Genomic DNA, 21,456 nt, shown 5'->3' on the forward strand with positions numbered 1-21,456 from the left:
TGGCCAGGTGTAGTGGCTCACACCTGTAATCCCAGCGCTTTGGGAGGCCAAGGCAGGTGGATCATCTGAGGTCGGGAGTTTGAGACCAGCCTGACCAATGTGGAGACACCCCATTTCTACTAAAAATACAAAATTATCTGGCCATGGTGGCGCATGCCTGTAATCCCAGCTGCTTGGGAGGCTGAGGCAAGAGAATTGCTTGAACCTGGGAGGCGGACGTTTCGGCGAGCCAAGATCGCCCACTGCATTCCAGCCCCGGCAACAAGAGCGAAACTCCATCTCAAAAAAGAAAAAAAAAAATGGAGACTAAACCTCATAACATGAAGGACTATGTAGGAGATTGTTTAAGGTACTCAAGTATGTAAGGACTGAGGGACTGTGGGGAAATAACCTTATCTTATAGTGACTGTAAAATACATAATTTTATACAATTCCAAATATAATGATAATGCTAAAAATCAGATTCGATAAGTTAATTTTTTAGTATAAAAAGTACTTATTTTTCTAGCTGAGTGATACCAAAGTAAAGATGTTGAGATACCCCAGTAAGACTTTCCATACTTTCTTACCTAGAAGAGAGGCTTTTCTTTTCCTTTCTTTTGTAAGGTCACTAGGGAAACACATTAAGACTTTCAAAATGACCCTGAACTATTCAGCACCTAAAATGTGGGGAAGGAATAGTTATAATACAATTCAATTAGAACTTCATGCCAAACAAACTGGAGTTGAGTCTCTTAAAATGTAACTGAAGAGTATCCTTCTTCAAAAGGAAGTAACAAACAAGGCATCTCTCCTCCCAACTACCTGGCTCCAGAGCCCTGGACCAAGCACCTGCTCAGGCTTTCCTCCATCAGTCAGTGCTGACTCCTGTTATCTCCTCCTCTCTCCTCCTAGTTCTGTCTTAAACATATAAAGATGCTCAACTACCTCACCGTGAGAACAAAACTCTTCCTTGATTCAACAGGCAACTTTTAACAACCAATTAATCTTCCTCTCCTTCATTCAATGAACAAACATTTATTGAGCCCCTACTCTACTCTAGATTTGCACTGTCCAATGTGACCAACAGTCACATGTGGCTACTGAATACCTGAAATGTAGCTACACAGAATTAAGATGTGCTATAAATGGAAAAAACACAAGATTAAGGACTTAGTAACAAAAAATGTAAAATATCTCAGTAAGTTTTTGATTATAAATTGAAATAATAGGTTTTGGATACAACAGGTAAAATAAAACATATTTTAAATTTAATTTTACTTTATTGTGCTTTTTTTTCTTTTTAAAGAAATAGGATCTCTCCCTTTGTCGTCCAGGCTAGAGTACAATGGTGCAACCACAGCTCACTGCAGTGTTGAACTCCTGGCCTCAAGCAGTCCACATGCCTTGCCCTCCCCAAATCCTGGGATTATAGGCGTAAGCCACCACTCCAAACCTCTTTTTACTTTTTTAAAAATGTGACTTCTAGAAAATTTTAAATTATATCAGTGGTTTATATTTCTATCAGCAGTGCTGTTCTAGACAATGCTCTTAACATTAAAGGCATAAATGCAAAAATTATGGGCCAAATCTCAGATCTCCTAGAGTTTATATTTTACTGGGGACACCAGAATCCTTAGGCAAGAAAACAAGGGAATATGAGATCAGAAAATGATGTGTTCTGAAGAAAACAGAACAGGGAAAAGAGGGACTGGTGTGGGTGGGTTTCCTCTCCTTGCCTCTTCCCCCAACCCCCCTCCCCATCTCCTCTGACAGGGAAGGCAAATAGGTTTCCTCTCCAGAACAAACTCAAATAGATTGGCAATAGCTGTCTGGAGCACTCACTGCTATAAAAAAGATTCCAAAGCTAACTCAAGCCTCAGCTGGAAAGCACGGCATGCTATATTTAACTGTGTCTGCACGGGCTGGGGAGCAGGCAGTAGCGCCAAGTTTGACCCAGTTCTATAAACAGCATCTCCACCCATCCATCCACTCAAGCTAGAAACCTCAATCCTATTCACTCTCTTACTTCCACCTCCCCACCCCCCACTTACTTCAACCCCCTCAATCTAACTACATTCTGTAACTTTGGCCTCTGGAACATCTCATGAATCCAGCTGCTTATTTCCATAGTCTGTCAAGATCTTCATCCAAAAGGGGTTAGAGGGGATCCCTGCAGTAACTGCTCCTCATCCAGTCTCCATGCCCTCAGTGTATTCCTCCTATTGCTGTCAAAGTTCACGTCCCTAATTTCAAAAAAGGCTCAAAATCATCAATATTTTAAATACCGAGAGCATCCAGTTTAAGTGTTTACACCTCTCATCTTATTTCTCACCATTTCTCTCCATCCTGTCCCCCCATGACATCCTTTCCCTTAACTGCACTGACCTTGTCACCACCATTCTTCAACGGTGCTCTTCAACAGAGCGTTAACTCTTCTCTCCAACTAACATGCTATCCCTGTCATCCTCTTTTCTACTCCTAGAAATCTTCAACTCAAACTTCAAAACCCAGGATCAAATGTCATTCTAAGAAACCTTCTCAGAATCTTACAGGGAATTGCTCCCCTACTCCATTCTTCCCTTAGAACACTTACGTGTCACTTAACCATGAAGATATGTTCTAAGAAATGCATTGTTTGGCGATTCCACGGTTGTGAGAACATCGCTGAGCACACCTACATAAACCTACCTTAGCTGGCAGAGCCTACTGCCCTAGGCTGCAAACCTGTTCTGATGTGCTGAATAATGACGGCAATTATAACCCTCAATATTTGTGATCTAAGCATGAAAAAGGTACTGTAAAAATATGGTATAAAAGGTAACTTGTTTGGATGCTTACAGGAATGGAGCTTGCAGGGCTGGAAGTTGCACTGGGTGAGGGAGGGACGGAGTGAGGGAGCAAGGAAGGAAATTATTATCTACCTAGAAATGATAGTAAATACTTCAATGTCACTTCTCAGTTTGAAAACACTGGTCAAATCTATTCCAGTAAGGACCTGAGCTAATACAAACAAAACTACCTCCCAGAAGTTAAGCAATGTGTTTTTGTTTTTTGAGAGAGTAATTTTTTTTCTTGGAAAAGAGGTACAAAAGTAAAGGGGGTGGGGGGGGAATTGATATGACTCTTCAAATCAAATTAAATAATTCCTAGGTCCACGCATGGTGGCTCACACCTGTAATCTCAACACTTTAGAAGGCTAAGTCAGGCGAATTGCTTAGACTCAGGAGTTCAAGTCCAGCCTGGGCAACATAGCAAAACCTTATCGCTACAAAAAATTTTAAAATTAGCCAGGCATGGTGGCACATGCCTGTAGTCCCAGCTACTCAGGAGACTGAGACTACAGTGCTCCGTAATCATGCCACTGCACTGCAGCCTGGGAACCTGGCAACAGAGTAAGACGCTGCCTCAAAATAAATAAATAAATAAATAAATACTGTTTTATATGTATTTCCCTCTTTTGCTCAATATTTGAGTTCAAAGAAACTCAATATAGAAACCTGTACTAGAAATATAAATCAGACCTACATTATTTCATGTTAAACCTTCCTATTTTCCCACAAATTTTTACTTTAAAAACAACGTTATGTTATAAAAAGTGCTATCTACTCCACAGCTCACTTTCAGAGCTTTTAAAAATGTAGATGACATACTGACCTCTAGAGTTCTGGACTTGCTAGGCCTGAAATGGGGACCAGACATCAGCATTTTTCTCAAGTTTCTCAGGTGATTCTGATTATGGGACCCCTCCACCAGAACAAGAATTTCAATGAAAATTTGTAAAAATTTAAAATACCAATAATGTAGTACAAAGCGCTTTAATATTTGGCAGAAAAAGCCTAATTTTAAAACTATTTAGAAAAACAATGTCAACTCATCAACTGACAGGGAAATATCTATTAAAATCCCTTCTGAAATATTTTACACCTTAATCTTGTACGTAGCACTCAGCTGAACAATCCCAACTACATTTTGGGAACCAAGTAAACCTCAGGGTCACAACATAAAAAAGGATGGTCTGAAATATAGCAGATTTCAAAATTACTGGGTAGAAGAGAATACTTAGAGGGGAAAATCTCCATCTCTTAACACCTCTTTTTAAAGAACGGGTCTTGGGGGAACAGCAGCAACTCTCACTTTCTAGTTTATATACACTTCTGTTAATTCATAATTTTAATATACATTTTTAAATCACCACACACAATTCACATTTACTAGAAAACACCAAAATAAGAGCTTCTCTAAAAGCACTAGTTCCCTACCTCCAAGCAAAGATTGAGTAACTTACACTTCCTGACTTAGCACAGTGATCCCACACCAAGAGGACGGAAAGCACCCACTACACAGCTAAGTTCCACCCACCTGCCATGTCCATCAGCTCGCCAACTCAAGCCTTCTTTTCTAGGTCTGGAGCTGCACCATGGCTGTGAGTACAATGCTTGCTACATCCTGAGTAAGCTTTCTTAAAGGGCCAGAGTGTGAATGGTTTAGGCTTTGTGGAAGATGAAGCTCCTGTTGCAATTATCAAAATCTTCCCATGTAACACAAAAGCAGCCACAGATATAATATATAAATCAATGACTATGGCTATATTTCAATAAAACTTTATTTACAAAAAGAGACAGCAGGCTAGATTTTAGGTATTAAAGGCCTGAGTTGCAGTAAGATTAGTGTGAAGCATTCTGGAATTACTTTTAATGTATGTTCATATATAAAAATGTGTGTATATATGTATATTTACATATTAGTATCATAAAATATATTTATTTATATGTTACATTGGGTGTGTTATTGTCACTTCCCCCCAACTATAACATAAGATCCTGAGGGTGGAAGTGCTGCTTCATTCACTAACAATTGCTTAGTGAATGAGCAGGAAACAGGCACTCAGAAAACAATGTCTGACTCTACCTACCTCACAGATTGGCAAGGAGGAAGGGGATACAAAAAAAGCAAATTCTCCAGTTGGGAGAGTAGAGCATTTATTACACATAAAACTCTGCCTACCTAATCAGACATTAAGTGCCCTCTCTTCCCCTCCCAAGTCATCCCTCTCACTGACACAAGGGAGAAGTGCTAGCAATGAAGGATGGTGGCAAGACTAGCAACAATCAGAAGAGGGGGGATTCTTATTAAGAACTGCATGCCCCCCAAATCACAGAGGGAACACAAAGGGAGAGAACTCCTCCTCTCGCCTGCTCCATATGCTTCCACCGCCAGAAGCGCACATCACTTACTGATTTTCATCTCTCCGGTACCTAAGTCATATAACAGCCATTCAGTAAACAATACGATAAACATAATAAGTCAATTTTAGCCTCAGATCTACTAAATCACTGTGTGATCCTGACCTTTTCCAAGGCTAATTTGCCATTACTGTAAAGTGGGGATGATAAACCATTCCAACACCTCTGTGAGGTTCACGTGAGACAACACGTGTGAACAAACTTAAAAACTCTGAAACACCACTCAAATTCAAATTGAATTTGAAATCTGCCTGTATGTTGTAGATTCTCAAATGTCAGGATAGGAATATTTTAATAGCTGGAAAGCTGTGTGAATTTTCCCATTAACTACTTTATTAAATAAGAAAAATCAATTTAAACGATTTTCTAAAAATTTTCCCCACAGACCTAAGTAGGCTATTCTCATTTTAAATTTCTTAAAAATGCAACTTCGTAGCTTTAAGCGTTGCATCCACTGCAGTATTTATCTTAATAGTAATGCATTTAGTTCAATGCATTCTAGAAAAAAGTAAATGTGTTTTCAGACCTAATACTTCCTAGGAGATGGCTAAAAAAAAACAGCGGTGTAATCTATTTTATGCAAAGTGAGAGAGTTGAGAGGCCCAATACTCAGGAAAACATTTTCAAACTTGCAGTTGTAGCATGTTCTTCCACAGAGAAACATGGATAGCAGGTAAGGGTCACTAGCAAGAATTTTCAACTAAATGTTCCTGCATTTCACTACGTTCTTTTCTTAATGCCTAAGTTACTCTGGTAGCAAGATTGATTTACTGTTTTAAAAGCAGGGATGTCCTTCCTCCCATATCAACTACAAGAAGAATGTCCTTTATTTTATTTTAAAATAAAGATGGGGTGTCACTAGGTTACCCAGGGTGGTCTCGAACTCCTGAGCTCAAGCAATACTCCCACCTCAACCTCCCCAAGTGTTGAGATTACAGGCCTGTGCCCTGCCAATAATAATGTTAAAACTGCAGATATAGGTGATGGGGAGGAAGGCAGTAAATCACATTGCCATGTTTGTACCTATGCAACAATCTTGCATGTTCTTCACATGTACCCTAAAATGCAATTTAAAAAAAAAAGAATGTTAAAACTGCTAATATTGGTAAGGACACAGTGCTAAATTCCCAACTTTTTCTTGGCATCTGATTAAAAATGACTACTATTTTATAGAGAGAGTCTCCCCAGGCTTTGACATGGAAAAACTGTTACTACTGTACTCCAATGGGGGAAAAATGTTACATCATTCATAATAGAAGAGACTGCATGACTGTGATGGGCACTTCTATAAACCAGACTACCCCACAGATACATTTGTTCATTTGAAACAAATCAAATGAAACTAAAATAAAGCAATCCTTTGGAAGATCCTTGATCTTCCCAGCAAAAACTGCATCTTCCCCAACTCCACTTGTTCAGATGTTTATTGTGTATCTCATTCCATTACAAAATAAGTTCCACAAAAGCAGGGACTGTCTTACTACTACATCCTCAGCACCAAAATTAAATGCCTGGCACAGTGAGTGGGAAGCATCAATACTCACTGAGCAGTAGATAAACTACACAGGGCTACTGCTCCCAGTAGTGAAGAATAATGATCATTAAACACTGCACAGGTCCCACCTAAAAAATCTCAAGAAGTAAGACTCAAAGATCAAACTATTTCCAAGTAACCTGATTGCTCCTGAACAAAAGTCAAGAAAACTGACAGAAGAAATACAAAAATACTCAGCACCCAGCAAAGTGAAAACTCACAAATGGCTGACACACAATAAAAAAATGTCCAGGTGGCCGGGTGCGGTGGCTCACGCCTGTAATCCCAGCACTTTGGGAGTCCGAGGCGGGTGGATCATGAGGTCAAGAGATCAAGACGAGCCTAGCCAACATGGTGAAACCCTGTCTCTACTAAAAATACAAAAATGACCTGGGCGTGGTTATAAGCACCTGTAGTCCCAGCTACTCAGGAGTCTGAGACAGGAGAATCACTTGAACCTGGGAGGTGAAGGTTGCAGTGAGCAGACATCACACCACTGGACTCCAGCCTGGCAACAGTGCAAGACTCCGTCTCAAAAAAAAAAGTCCAGGTATGCACAAAAGCAGAAAGACACAACTCATAAGGGTGGGAGAAATCAATCAATGGAAACCAATCCAGGATGACACAGATATTAGAATTAATAGAAATGGACACTGAATCAGGTACTGGCCAGGAGTGGTGGGTCAGTGTATAATCCCAGTGCTTTGGGAGGCTGAGGCAGGAGGATCTCTTGAGGAGTTTTAAGATTTGCAGTGAGTTATGATTGCACCAATGCACTCCAGCCTGAGCCCCAGAGCAACACACTGTCTCAAAAAAAAAAAAAAAAAAAAAAAAAGGGGGGGGGGGGGGGGGGGGGGGGGGAGGAGACACCCCCCCCTCCCCACACCCCCCACCCGCCCCCCCGGTCTATGGTTGCAGACAGTGGCTCGAACCTGTAATCTCAGCACTTTGAGAGGCCAAGGCCAGAAGCTCCTTTGAGACCAGCCTGGACAACACAGTGAGACGTTGTTTCTACCACAAATTTAAAAATTAGCCAGGCTTGGTAGTGCATACTTGTAGCTCCCAGCTACTTGGAAGGCTGAAGCAGAGGAAGATTCCTTGAGTCCTGGAGTGTGAGGCTGCAGTGAGCTATAATAGCACCACTGTACTTCAGACTGGGTGACAAAGCGAGACCCTGTCTCAAAATAAAAAACAATAACAGGTACTTTAACTGTACTCCATATATTCAAATATTTAAGGGATGTCATGGAAAATACTTTTAAGACACCCAAATTGAGCTTCTAGAAATGAAAACTACAGTTCAGGCATGGTGGCTCACACCTATAATCCCAGCACTTTGGGAAGCTGGGACAGGAATATCACTTGAGGCCAGGAGTTCAAATGTAGCCTGTCACAGCAAAGAGAGACATAGCAAGACCCTGCCTCTATTAAAAAAAAAGAGGAGGAGGAAAAAGCGGAAGAGGAAGAGGAGACAATGAAACAGAAATAAAAATAAAAACTACTACATGAATGATAAAAAACACAGTGGGTAAATTAACAGAAGGTTAGACATTACAGAAAAATGACTAGTGACCTGGAAGACACCACTAAAAACTAACTTGGAATTCCAAATGACTACTCAACAACTGAAATTGGATGTCAAAACAGAAAGATTTTTTAAAATTAACAGATATTCACTGATTTCTGGAACAATCTCAAGCATCCTAATAATATACATGTAACTGAAGTTCCTGATAGAGAGAACACAAAATAATTTGAAAACTAATGGTGAAAATCTTCCAAATCTGATAAAAACTACAAACCCATACATCTGAAAGTTCAACAAATCCCAAGCACAGGAAACACAAAGAAAACTAAGCCAAGGTACGTAATTATCAAACTGCTAAAAACCAATGATAAACAGAAAATCTTAAAAACAGCCAGGAAAAAAAAGAGACATATACACAAAGGCAAAAAGATTTTCTGTAGGAAACAATGCGAGAGTAGACAGTGCAGCAACATCTTTAAATTACTAAAAAAAAAAAAAAAAAAAAAAAAAGGTGTCATCCAGAGTTCTATACCCACAGAAAATATTTGTCTTAAAAAAAAAAAAAGCAAAATAAAGGCATTTTTAGATACATAAAAAGCGAAAGAATACATCATTAGTAAATCTGCACTATAAAAAATGTTAGTGGAAGTACTCAAGATGAAGAAAAATGAAACTAGATGGAAATACAACCTTATACAAAGGAATGAAGACCAAAAAAGATAACTACATGAATAACACTACAGGAATTCTTATTTAAATCTCACTTGAGTAAGTGTTTAAACAATAATAGTAATGTAGTATAAGGTTAATATCATATGTACAAATAAAATCTACTTTAAAAGCAATAAAAAGGACAGCAGTAGAGAACTAAAAGAATACTATGGTATAATCAACACACTATACATGAAGTGATCCAATATCCTTTGAAAGTAGGCTGTGATAAGACAAAGAGAAACCACTAAATTAAAAAAGCAAAGTTAAAATGAATAAACCAACAAAAGAAATAAATCAAATCTTTTAAAAAATTCAATTAATCCAAAGGCAGAATAAAAGAAAGAGGGCAGGAAAAAAGAGAAAAGGGGAAATCAATAACAGATGAAACAAATAGGAAATAAATAGTAGGATGACGGATTCAAACCAAAACATACCAATAATCACATTAAACGCAAATGATTTAAATATCTCAAATGAGAAGCAGACATTTCAGACAGGGAACAAAAAAAAAAAAGCAAGATCCAATTATATGCTATTAGAAATACATTTCTAATATAAAAATATTAAGATATTTAAAGTAAACATTTGGGAAAAGATATCATGCTATCAAAATTAAGACAGAATGGCTATATTAATATCAAAGAAAGTATTCTGCAGTCCGAAAAATACCACAAGGGATGGTCATTTTATAATGACAAAGTGTCAAATCATCAAGAGAACATACTAATTCTGACCATCTATGAACCTATTAGCAGAGCTTTAAAACACACAGGCAAAAAAATGATAAAACTACAAGGACAGACACAATTGTATTAAGATATTTCAATATCCTTCTCGCAATATTTGATAGAACAAGTGGATGGCAAATCAGTAAGGATATACAAGATCTGATCAACACTATCGATTAACTTGACCTAATTAACATTTAGAGAATATTCTACCAGAGAACAGCAGAATATACATCCTTTTCTAGGGACAAAGCACCTTTATCATGATAGACAACATTATGGGCTACAAAACAAAAGTCAATAAATTAAAGAAAATCAAGTTATTCAAAGTTATGTTCTCTGGTGACAAAGTAAATCGAAATAAAATAACAGAACGATCTAAGTTAAGTCCCTACTCAAAAACAAAATAGTCCTAAATAACCATAACTCAAAGAAGAAATCAAACAGCAAATTATAAAGCATTCTGAAAATAAAATATATCAAAATTTTTAACACCGCTAAAGGACAACAGTATAGCATTAAACATCTCTGTTAGAAAGGAAAAAAGTTCTTAAATCAATGGCTTCGGCTTTTTACCTTAATATAGTTTAAAAAAAAAAAAAGAGCAAAATGTAGCCCGGCGCAATGGTTCAAGTCTGTAATCCCAACACTTTGGGAGGCCAAGGTGGGTGGATCACTTGAGGTCAGGAGTTCGAGATCAGCCCTACCAATATGGTGAAACCCTGTCTCTACTAAAATACAAAAAACTACCCGGACATGGTGGCACACAACTGTAGTCCCAGCTGCTTGGGTGGCTGAGGCAGGAGAATTGCTTGAACCTGAGAGGCAGAGATTGCAGTGAGCTGGTATCACACCACTGCACTCCAGCCTGGGCAACTGAGAGAAACTCCGTTTCAAAAAAAAAAAAAATGGCAGGAAGGTGGGATGAAATCAAAGTTAACGAAATAACAAAAACAAGGATCCAGAGAAAAAAATCAACAAAACAGAAATTAATAAAACCTCAGTATCTTTCATGAACATTAAGATGTAAAAATTCTAAACAAAAGTGTATTTGAATCAAACAATCTAAAATAAAGAATATATCATAACAAAGTTGCCTTTATTTCAGCAAATGCTATTATCAGTTTAACATTAAGAAATCAATCAGTACAATTCATCAAATTAGCTAAAAAATAAAAACCATGTGGTAATCTCAGGAGATGCAGAAAAAAACATTTGACAAACCCAACATCTACACTTGACTTAAAACAAACTTTCATTAAACTAGAAACAGAAGGCATCTTTTTCAATCTGATAAAGCAGTGGTCCCCCAAACTTTTTGGCATCTGGGACTGGTTTCATGGAAGACAATTTTTCCAGGGGCGTGGCCGGGGGTGGGGGGAGGATATGGTTTCAGAATGAAAAACTGTTCCACCTCAGATCATTAGGCATTAGCTTCTCTTAAGTAGCACACAACCTGGATCCCTTGCATGTGCAGTTTACAACAGGGTTTCGACGTCTACGTGAGTCTAATGCCTCAGGTGATCAGATAGGAGGTGGATCTCAGGGGGTAGCACTCAACACCTCCTGCTGTGCGGCCTGGTTCCTAACAGGCCGAAGCCAGTGGGGACCCCTGTGATAAAGGACACTGACAAAAAAACTCGACAGCTAACATAATACTAAGTGATGTAAAAATACAGTTCATTCCTCCAAAATAAAGAACAAAAGAGAATGTCCTCTTTCACTACTTATATTCAACATCATAGTCTATGTTCCATATGTATTCTATATTCCAGAGGTTGGAACCAATGTAGTATGCCAAGAAAAAAAAAATACATACAAGGTAACCAAATTGGAAAGCAGCAAAATTATCTCTCATCATAATCAATGTGATTATCTAGGTAGAAAATTGATGGAATCTACCAAAAATGCTAATCACTGAGCATTAATAAGTGATTTTTAGCAAGGTTGAAGAATATAATAATATATTTAAATCAATTGTATTTCTATGTGCTAGTACTGTAACTACAAATTAAATTGGAATTTAAAACCCACTTAAAATAGTGACAAAAATATGAAGTACTTAGGTATAAACCTGACAAAATACGTGAAAAAATTGCATACTGAAAATTAGAAAATTCAGAGAAAGGGTTAAATAGAGAGTTATGTGCATGGGTCTAAAGAGTCAATATTGTTAAAATATCAATTCTTCTGAAATTATCTATAGATTCAACATAATTCCAATCAACATCCTAGCAGACTTTTTTGAAAGAAATTAGCGAACTGAGAAAATTCATATGAAAATGCGTAAGACATAGAGAGTTATAAAAACTGAATTAAGAAGAAAGTTGTAGAATTAAAACTACCTGATTACATTACTTATTATTAAGGCCACAGTGGTCAACACAATATGGTACTGGTATCAGGACAGACAGATTAATAGAACAGAACCAAGTGTCCACAAACAGACTCACACATATGTGGGATATTGATTTTTGACAAAGATGCAAAGGCTATTCATGGAGAAAGGACAGTCCTTTTGATAAATGGTTCTACAATAAATGAATATCCATTTGCAAAAAAAAGGTGATCTTTGATCTATGCTTTCCGGCACACTATCAACAAATACTAAACTCCAAATGATCAGACTTAAATATAAAACCTACAACTATAAAATCTGGTGAGGGGAAAAAAAAACATAGGCAAAAACGTTTTTGATCATGGGACCATTATGCAAAAACTTTCCAAAAGCAGCTTTCATAAAAGAACAAATGGATAAATTAGACTTCATAAAAATTTAAAACATCAGATCTTCGAGACACTTTTAAGAGAATAAAATGACAAGCCATGGACTAGGAGAAAAGCTTAGCAAATCATATGTTTGATAAAGAACTTGTATCAAAAGTATACAAGAAAGTTTAAAAGCTCAATAACTGAAAAAATAGTTAAGACAAAAGATATGAACAAACACTTCACCAAACATGACATACAGAGGGCAAAAAGAAGTACATACAAAGATGCTCAACAACATTAATCACAGGGAAACACAATGAGGTATCACTACCCAAGTAACAGAATGGCTAAAATTAAAGGCTGTCCACCAAATATGGCAAAATGTAAAGGAAGTGAAACTCTCCTAAACTACTGGTAAGAATGTAAAATCATACAACTAACTTGTAAAACCATTTAGCAGTTTCTTCATAAGTTAAGCATATACCCACCATATGTCCATACAAAAAACTGTACGATAATATTCATAGCATCTTTACTTGTAATAGACAAAAACTAGAAACAATTCAAACGACCTTCAACAGGTAAATGGATAAACCAAGGTATATATACACAATGAAATACTACTCAGTAATAAAAAGAGTGAACTATTGATACATACCACAACACAGATGACTCTCACAAGAACTACAACCAGGCGAAAAGAACATACATAATCCTGTTTACATAAAATTCTGGAAAAAGTGAAGTAATGAATCCTGACAGACGGTAGATCAGTAGTTACCTAAAGATTGGGGGGCATGCTGGGAGGGAGGGGCAGGGTTACAAAAATGGACAAGGAAACTTGTGGGAGAGTGGCTATGTTCATTATCTTACTTGTGGTAAAAGCTTCTAAAGGAATACTTGTCAAAATCCATCAAATTGTATACTCCTATGTGGAGTTTATTTTATGCCAATTATAATACAATAAAGCTGTTTTAAAAACTTTTAATCCATTCAAAACCCAACTGCAGATACAATCAATCCCCCTTCCTCCATCCCACAAAAAAATCTGCTTCTCCTACAACATATCTCATTTCAGATGATGGCAACTCAAACCTTCCAGTTGCTTAAACCGAACCCTTGGAATTACTCAATACCACATTTTCATATTTTAAAAATCAAAGAAATGTCTATTTTGAAATTTGCAAACATTCATGGAGGGCATGTGTTTTAAAAAATACATTGTGAACCACTGCGGTAAATAATTCAAAAATCTCCCACTTTTTACAAGAAAACCGTCAAAATCTGTATTATCCACCCTTATATGGCCAATGAGAGGGCTAAAAGAAGGCAAAAGAGTCCTATGCTTTAACCACCGGACACAATAAGTGGAGAGCCCTGCCTCCAACAAAGCCAAGTAAGAAAAAGCCAATGATGATGCTAGCTCGAACAGTAAGATACCAGGTCTTATTTCAAGGGAATAACACAAGACTGCCTGAAAGCTGCGGCACTGACACACCTAAAGCCCCAGAATCCTTGATTACCGTGACCACTTTTGACAACTGACTACCTGAAACATTACTTTTGCTCATCTATTCCTCACCCTAAAATGCTCTTTCTTCCTTATTACTCTCCAGCTATTTGAACCCTAAATGATATTTAAAATCTTAACACAAATTCTATGGGCTTCCTCTTTAACCCTTTCCCAGATTCTCAATCCATTTCCCATGTCCCTATCATAAAAAGGCCAAGAGATTTTTTTTCCCCTATATCTTTTCAGATAAATCCCTACAGAACTTTTCCATTTGGTCATCCTGCATTTTTACCTAAGATCACATGTGTTTTATTCTTCACCTCATTCCTTGAACAAAGAACTGAGGGTGTTTTTCCTACAGAACCTACCACCTGACAGTACCAATTAAGACTTCATGTAAACCAATGATAATGGTACAAGCAACAGTTAAAACACCTGACTTCAATTAGAAAAGTAATACTAGCAGGAGGTAACGAATAACAATCCGATCTTCAAATTGAACAGAAGAACAAGAACAGGGGATTCAAGTTTATGCTCTTACTTGCTAGACTACACAGGCAATACAAGATAAATTCTGCCCAAAAGCTTGCACCATATTAGTAAACACAAACATGTATCTTTATGAAAGGTCAAAGTCATAAGAAAAAATCAAGCATGCTACTTACTGCAATGGTACTATTTCTGATCTGAAAAAGATCAATTTTACAGTTTTAGGAAACCTGTGCATAGTGCTGCTACCTGAGTTATATTTTAAGAGACAAAGCTAACGTATTTTTCTTTTGTGTCATAAGGTATTTAATTAGATAAAAGATTTCATACAACTTAATTTATCAAATGTAATACACATATTTTGGTTACAGGTATTTAACAGAGCAATTAAATCCTTATTTTCACTTCTGTTCTAAAATCCGCCTGCCCGCAGTGAGTGGGAACTGCTGCAGATCATTAAACGCTCATTTATCAATGTCTCTCACCAGGCAACACAATGCAGCAGAACAGCACACAGAAACCATCCCTGAACCCCAGCAACAGCGGCTAATTAGCATAGCCTACCACTAAACCGACACCATATGATTGGAACTGTTAGTCAGCATGCTAGCCAATCAAACTAGGTTATGCAAATAGCCTATTTTAGTTGCCAGGGCAGAGCTACTTCCAATTGTCCAATAGGAAAACAAGCAATAAACAAGAAATGAAATTGAGCTTTGTCACATTTTCAACTCGCTGTTAACACTTTCAGGTTTAGAACAAAATTAACAGCAACTATAAAGGACTAGAAACATATTCTACTTTTTACTCCAAAGGCGATCCCCTGGAATAACATGCAGAACACCGTTAAAGTAGTGCATTTGTTGTAGTTTTAACTTTTTACTATATAGACATATGAGATTTTTTCTAACAGATGCTGCCATCAACATTTCAACTTTTTCCCCCACCTACTCAAAAGCATTATGTAAATGTCTTTCTATACATTAAAATAGATTCTCAAACATTACATTTTAGAGAAGTCCCACAAAGCATTTTTATTATATAACAGAAAGATTAAAGAGGTGGGCATAACAGAAAGCATGAGGAAAACTAACTTTTTATTATCACACGCTTAACATATAGCTTCAAAAATAACTTTAAAATAAAACCCCAATTAAGTATTAACCTATAAGAGCTTAAAGTATGAAGACCAACTAAATAATACTCATATCTGGGAACCAAGTTGAATTAAGATGTAACCATAAATAAAACACATTATATTCATATGCAAAATGTCTAATAATGAATACAACATTAAAAACTTCAACTCTGTCAGTACATACTAACAGCTACAAAGATAGTTTTAAAGAACATCAGTGTTCTGACAATTCTGAGTGGTTAAGGGTTTCTTTAATCTCACATATTCAGAGAAATGCTTTGAAACATGTCAAGGAGACACAGTTCCCATTTGTGCCTTATAAAAGATACAATTTTATTTTAAAATAGATCAACTTGTCCCACCCAGCCTAGCAATTATCTCCTTCCAAATAGAGTATAGATTCATTCTACACCATGAAAAAGTTTGTGATTTTTAAATATTTTTCCATAGACTGTCTATAAACGTCTCCAGAAAGACTTCTAGCATTTGTAAACTATATTTCATTAAGACAGAGTAGATTTTCAAGCATCAGATTCCAAAAGAAGAGCATGTTGGTCCTATTGCTAACACTACAATTTCTCTTCTCCTGAAACCACTTTTCCACCATCTCTAGGCACCCATCACCCACACCTGTCCCTTAATTTCTTCCCATGTTCTCTCTACACAGGAATTCTGGATGAAAACCCATTAAAGTCCAATGAAACCAAGACTGGAAAAGTCAGCTTCTGAAAGTCAGGAAAAAGATCAGTAATTCAAAAGCCAGGAGGAAACTTAGAGATCATCTAACGTGAACCCTCCCCCATTCTATAAACAAAGAAACTACAGTTTTAGAAACATAATGCATAAGATAAAGATCCCACAGATAAAAAGCAAAGTTCTCACAGTATCCATGAATAATCAATATATTAGTCACACATCGTCTCCTGGTTTCTTGTCCATATGAAAATTTATTTAAATGTAAGCTTTCCTGAGATTAGCTCAGAATCATTCCCCATACTATCATCTACATGTTACAAGCCAAGGCTTAAGACAGGTTTGAAAATCACTCTCTAACTCAGAAGTATTTAATCCATTCCCCGAAAGACTCAATCTAAGCCCTTTAAACTTCTGAGAACTTTTGGTACGTTTTTGAACTAGCTGGAACCTGCATTAGCCTCCTTTAATTCTGAAGGACAAAGGCAAGAGAGAAATAAATGGGAGATTTTAAAACCAATTTCATTCATACTCTTATCCATGAATCTTTAATATTTCAGTTTGTTCTTCCAGATTCTTATTCCCTCCACATTGATAAAGCAATCCTAACCCAGCCTGTCTTGCACTCTACAGCAATAAATGGCATTTTCCATGTCAAGAGAGACTGTTTCCTGGTCTACCTCTTAAGCATTCTTCGTATCACAAAACTTTCCCCTTCTTGAAGGGGACAAATATTAAAAACTCAGCACTCCTACTTTCCTTTGGGGACAAGAGACACAAGGAAACATCATATGCCTAGTGACAGATGCTCTGGGATAATCCTCAATTTAAATGTTTAGCTTAGTATCAATTCTTTCTAAAGTTACTTAAATTATGGAGTTTAGGAAAGTATCAAAAAGTACTACTTTTAGAATCAGAAATTAAGCATTAAACATGTTAAAAAAAAATAGTTAACTTACTAAACTAGAATCTTCATTACATAAATATACATATTTAAGTAAAGAAGGTAAGTTTTCTAAGTATACAATTAATCATTAACTTTTTAAAAACACTATATGCTGATTACATTTTCTCCCCTGTAAGAAATATATTTAAAATAACTGGTAACTTTTTATCTGCAGTTAATGATGCTTGAGACACAGAAACAGCCTCTAACCTCTCTATGTATAATAGCCATTATTATGCCCAGTAATGTATTATCCAAGATTATCTCAAATGACAAATCAGATCATACTAACAATTTTGTATTTTTAAGCAGAAATAGAATGCAGCTTTATAGTTTTGAAAAACAGCAAGTGGATAAAAATATTTTTTTTTAATTTGAAGCCATCAAATTTGGAAAAATATTCCAAAGTCTGGCATGACTACCTTGGTCAAGTTTTTAATACCTCATTCCCTAAAGTGAGGCTGTCACCATAGTTTTACTGAACATCTTTTATAAAAACGTTAAGCCAAGTTGGTATTTCTATTCTCTAACCTAAGAGCAACTCTGCTTCTTTTTTCTCCTCTACTTCTCATTAAGACTGTTTATAAAGCTAGAAGGTAAACTATTATTTAAATCTGGATTATAAATTTTTAAATATTGGACTATTCTTTATTCTTCTGAATCAACTAACTCATATCTAGGGAATAATGTCATCCTCTTCCTCCCTCCCTTCCCAAAACAAAAAAGGCTCCTAGAACATCATAAAAATTCAGTATATGACAGTATAACTTTTGTTCCTTCATCTAGGTATCATGAAAATATAAAGGCTGACTTGCTAAGATTTTATTCAGCTAAAAGTTATAATAGATAGTATGTTGTCAAAACAAAAAGATTCTTGCAAATTAACTTTAGAGTTTAAAAATTTTTTGTACTGTACTTATCAAGACAACAAAATAGTACAGTGTCATCTTTCTTAAGCAACTTCATCTATACAAACTACATTAAGCATTTTTGTATCAATTTCTATGTCATATGAAAAGAAGCAGACAGGCTTAACAAGTTTAGGGGGTATATCTGGTCTAACTTTTAAAAAAAATGAACACTATGATAACTTCCCTTTCAACAGCCTTGGTGGGAAACACCTGCAAGGGATAAGCAGTCATCCTCAAAACAGCTGAAGCCCAGGTGACAAGGAAAGGTCCTGTGCCCTGCTCACAAGAGGTTATGGGTAAAACATGTGGAACAAGGTCAAGGACAGAAGAAACAGTGCTTCCAAACACCCAACCCAAACCCAAAGTCACAAAAGCAGACAGTAAAGTACAGATGAGGACTTTCAATACAGCCTCACCTCCAAACTGGCAACTTTGTAGCTCACTAAAGCTAGGCATTTGCAGGAAATATTTACAAAGGCCAGGAAGGCCATCCAGTTCTTCATACATACTACCAGAATTCAATGATAAAAAGAGAACTAAGGATAGCTACAATTGAAGTGTAACTGAAAACAGTGCTTTAAAACTAACAGCAAGAGAAGAAGCTAACAGCAACTGCAGCAGCTCAGTTTTCCCAGGCTAGGAAGAAGGGTGCTTCTAACAAGAAAATCTAGAGCACTGGATAGAGTAAATATATTGTTCTTATCCTCCATATCATCCACAAAACAAGCAGCAAAGGATAATAAAATAAAGCATGGGATGGAGACATACCAGTGAACCAAAGATTTTGTCAGTTTTCTGCAAGAAAAAGGTAACTGGGATTAATCATACCAATAATTTGAAGAATGTCAAAAAGATCTAGTGCTGAAAGCTGGGACCAGGAACCAGAGCAGAAGTGGCAGATGCCATTCTGGGTGGTAAAGAAAAACTGGAGTAGACGGAAGGGGAGAGATTGGCTTGATTTATTAGACAACTATATGCTGCATAATCAGCCTCCCCCAGTGGCCCTAAAGAAATACCTATTGCAGTGAACCTACTGAGTCCCAGCCACTCAAACACAAATGAACAGCCGCCCCCAGGGTGAGGCCAAAGAATTGCCTGTGAGGATTCCAAGCCACCTGCGTCAAGACTAGACATGCCAAAACCACAAGTTCACACTGCTCAATGAGGCCTCCTCAACTGGCAAGGAAAGGAAGACAATCTTCCTGCCAGGGATCACACACGAGAAAGAGAATCTTCCTGCCAGGGCTCACACTCGCTAAACTGAAGCCTGTCAGTCCACATGCCTCACCCACAAACACCAAATCTGCCCTCAGTCCTTTCACTTGGGAGAGAAGCAAGATGATGACAGAAGACTCTGGCTCTTGAGTTGGGCAATAAGGGTTCACAGCTATTTGTGCTATGCATGGAACAAAGATGAAAGTAAAAACTTTCCTAGTGCAATCTGAACACATATCATAGAATTAAATCATCTTTTAAAATGTACCAGACCTCAATCCAGTGGTAACATTTCTCCTAAGACTGGAACAAACTTAGTGACATAGTATAACATCTCCCTCTCCATGAGTCTTATTACACTATGTTCTTCCAGCATATTTTGTTTTCAATATTCAGAATAGTCTAAGACAAAAATACAGAATTCAATTAAGTGAAAGAAAGATGTGTAAGTGAATACACCTCTATACAAGCTGGTAATAGCTGTGAGGTAAAAGAAATATAAAGGGCTCTAAAGCTCTCATTTCAAATCTTGAAAAATCAAGACTATTCAAAACTGATGGCCAAGATTAAATTCGTTTTATAAAATTTTAATAATAATCCACAGAAAAACTTTAAAAGAGGATCAGGAGAAACCAGCTGGAAAAGAGATAGGTAGCACTGCAAGCTATCTGGTTTCATTTTTCAATAGATTTTTCATAATAGCAAAACACAGCTACAAACATACTAATGTATTAGAAGTGATGGAGGCAACCAAGAGAAGAATTTTAAAATGGAAAAGATTAAAAGGGGTTACCCCGATAGGTGGGAATGAGGAAAAGGAAAGCTGGTATTTCATTCTTTTACTTCCAGAATGGCTTAAATTTTATTAACATATGCATGTAAATTGCCTGACTAATGCTTAATAAAAGAACAAGACTGAATTTAACATATCAGCTAAGCATGGTGACTATGTTTTGGATTTGTGTCCCCACACAAATCTCATGTCAAACTGGAATCCTCAATGTTGGAGGACAGGCCTCTTGAGAGGTGACTGGATCATGGGAGCAGACTTTCCCCTTGCTGTTCTCACGATGTTGAGTTCATTCTCATGAGATCTGGTTGTTTAAAAGTGTGTAGCACCTTCCCCTTTCTCTTTTCCTCCTGCTGGGGCCACAAAAGACAGGCTTGCTTCCCCTTCATCCTCTACCATGACTGTAAGTTTCCTGAGGACTCCCTAGCCATGCTTAATGCCTATGGAACCACGCACCAATTAAACCTCTTTTCTTCATAAATTACCCAGTCTTAGGTATTCCTTTATAATAGTGCAAGAATGGACAAATATAAACGGCCTGAGAATACTATTACCATCAGTAGGAGAGGAAAGAGCTGGCTGTAACCAGTAGGTTACAAAAACAGCAAGCACTGAACAATGTTTTTTAAGCTTTCTTAACTTTATACAAAGCAGATCTGGATTTGTGTTAACAAGACAAATATTTACATCTTGAGTGTCTTTTTGAGTACTTGATTCCATGCAGTATATTTTGCTGTTCTTGAGCAGTTCAAGATCAGCCTAGGCAACGTAGCAAGACCACATCTCTACAAAAATAAAAATAACGAAGTTAGCCAGGTATAGTGGCACATGCCTGTAGTCCCAGCCACTTGGGAGGCTGACATAGAGGATAGCTTTAGCCCAGGAGGCTGCAGTGAGCCACGCTCATGCCAACTGCACTCCAGCCTAGGCAAAAAAGCAAGACCCCATCTGTTAAAAAAAGTTTGTAAAGCAAATTTCAACAAAATTTCATGAGTTATATTTTAAGTTTCATTGCTTTAGTTCTTCTTCAGAGCCTCCGATTATTTGAATGTTGAAACTTCTTTGCCTGTCTGTAACTGTCACTCTCTCTGGAATGCTTCGTTTTTCTTCGTTTCTCCTTGTTTATTCATCTTAAACAGTTTTCTGAGAAATTTTATATTGTGTTTTTCATTCTAATGTTTAGGCTTCATTTTTTCAAATGATCTTTTACTTCCCTTTCCTCAGTTATCAACCACTTTTCTAATTTTTCCTAATTCAGATTTACATTGTGCTTTAATATTTATATCACTTTCTAAATTTCTCTGGGTTTATTTTGAAACA

The 21,456-nt window shown here is 37.0% G+C and overlaps 1 protein-coding gene and 1 long non-coding RNA gene across 5 annotated transcripts in view; both read right to left on the reverse strand.

Annotated features, from left to right (window-relative positions):
• The window catches only part of DYRK1A (dual specificity tyrosine phosphorylation regulated kinase 1A), a 138,980-nt gene that overhangs the window by 61,272 nt on the left and 56,252 nt on the right, over nt 1–21,456 (reverse strand). The gene's annotated exons all lie outside the window — the stretch shown is intronic.
• Nucleotides 14,247–21,014, reverse strand: LOC116550822. The gene is made up of 2 exons (XR_004268593.1): nt 16,266–21,014; nt 14,247–16,217 (listed from the first exon to the last, which is right to left on the reverse strand). It is a non-coding gene; the product is annotated as an uncharacterized LOC116550822 (long non-coding RNA).

The sequence above is a fragment of the Sapajus apella genome, unplaced genomic scaffold, assembly GCF_009761245.1.
Source record: "Sapajus apella isolate SASKATOON/1434 unplaced genomic scaffold, GSC_monkey_1.0 scaffold8, whole genome shotgun sequence".
NCBI lineage: Eukaryota > Metazoa > Chordata > Mammalia > Primates > Cebidae > Sapajus > Sapajus apella.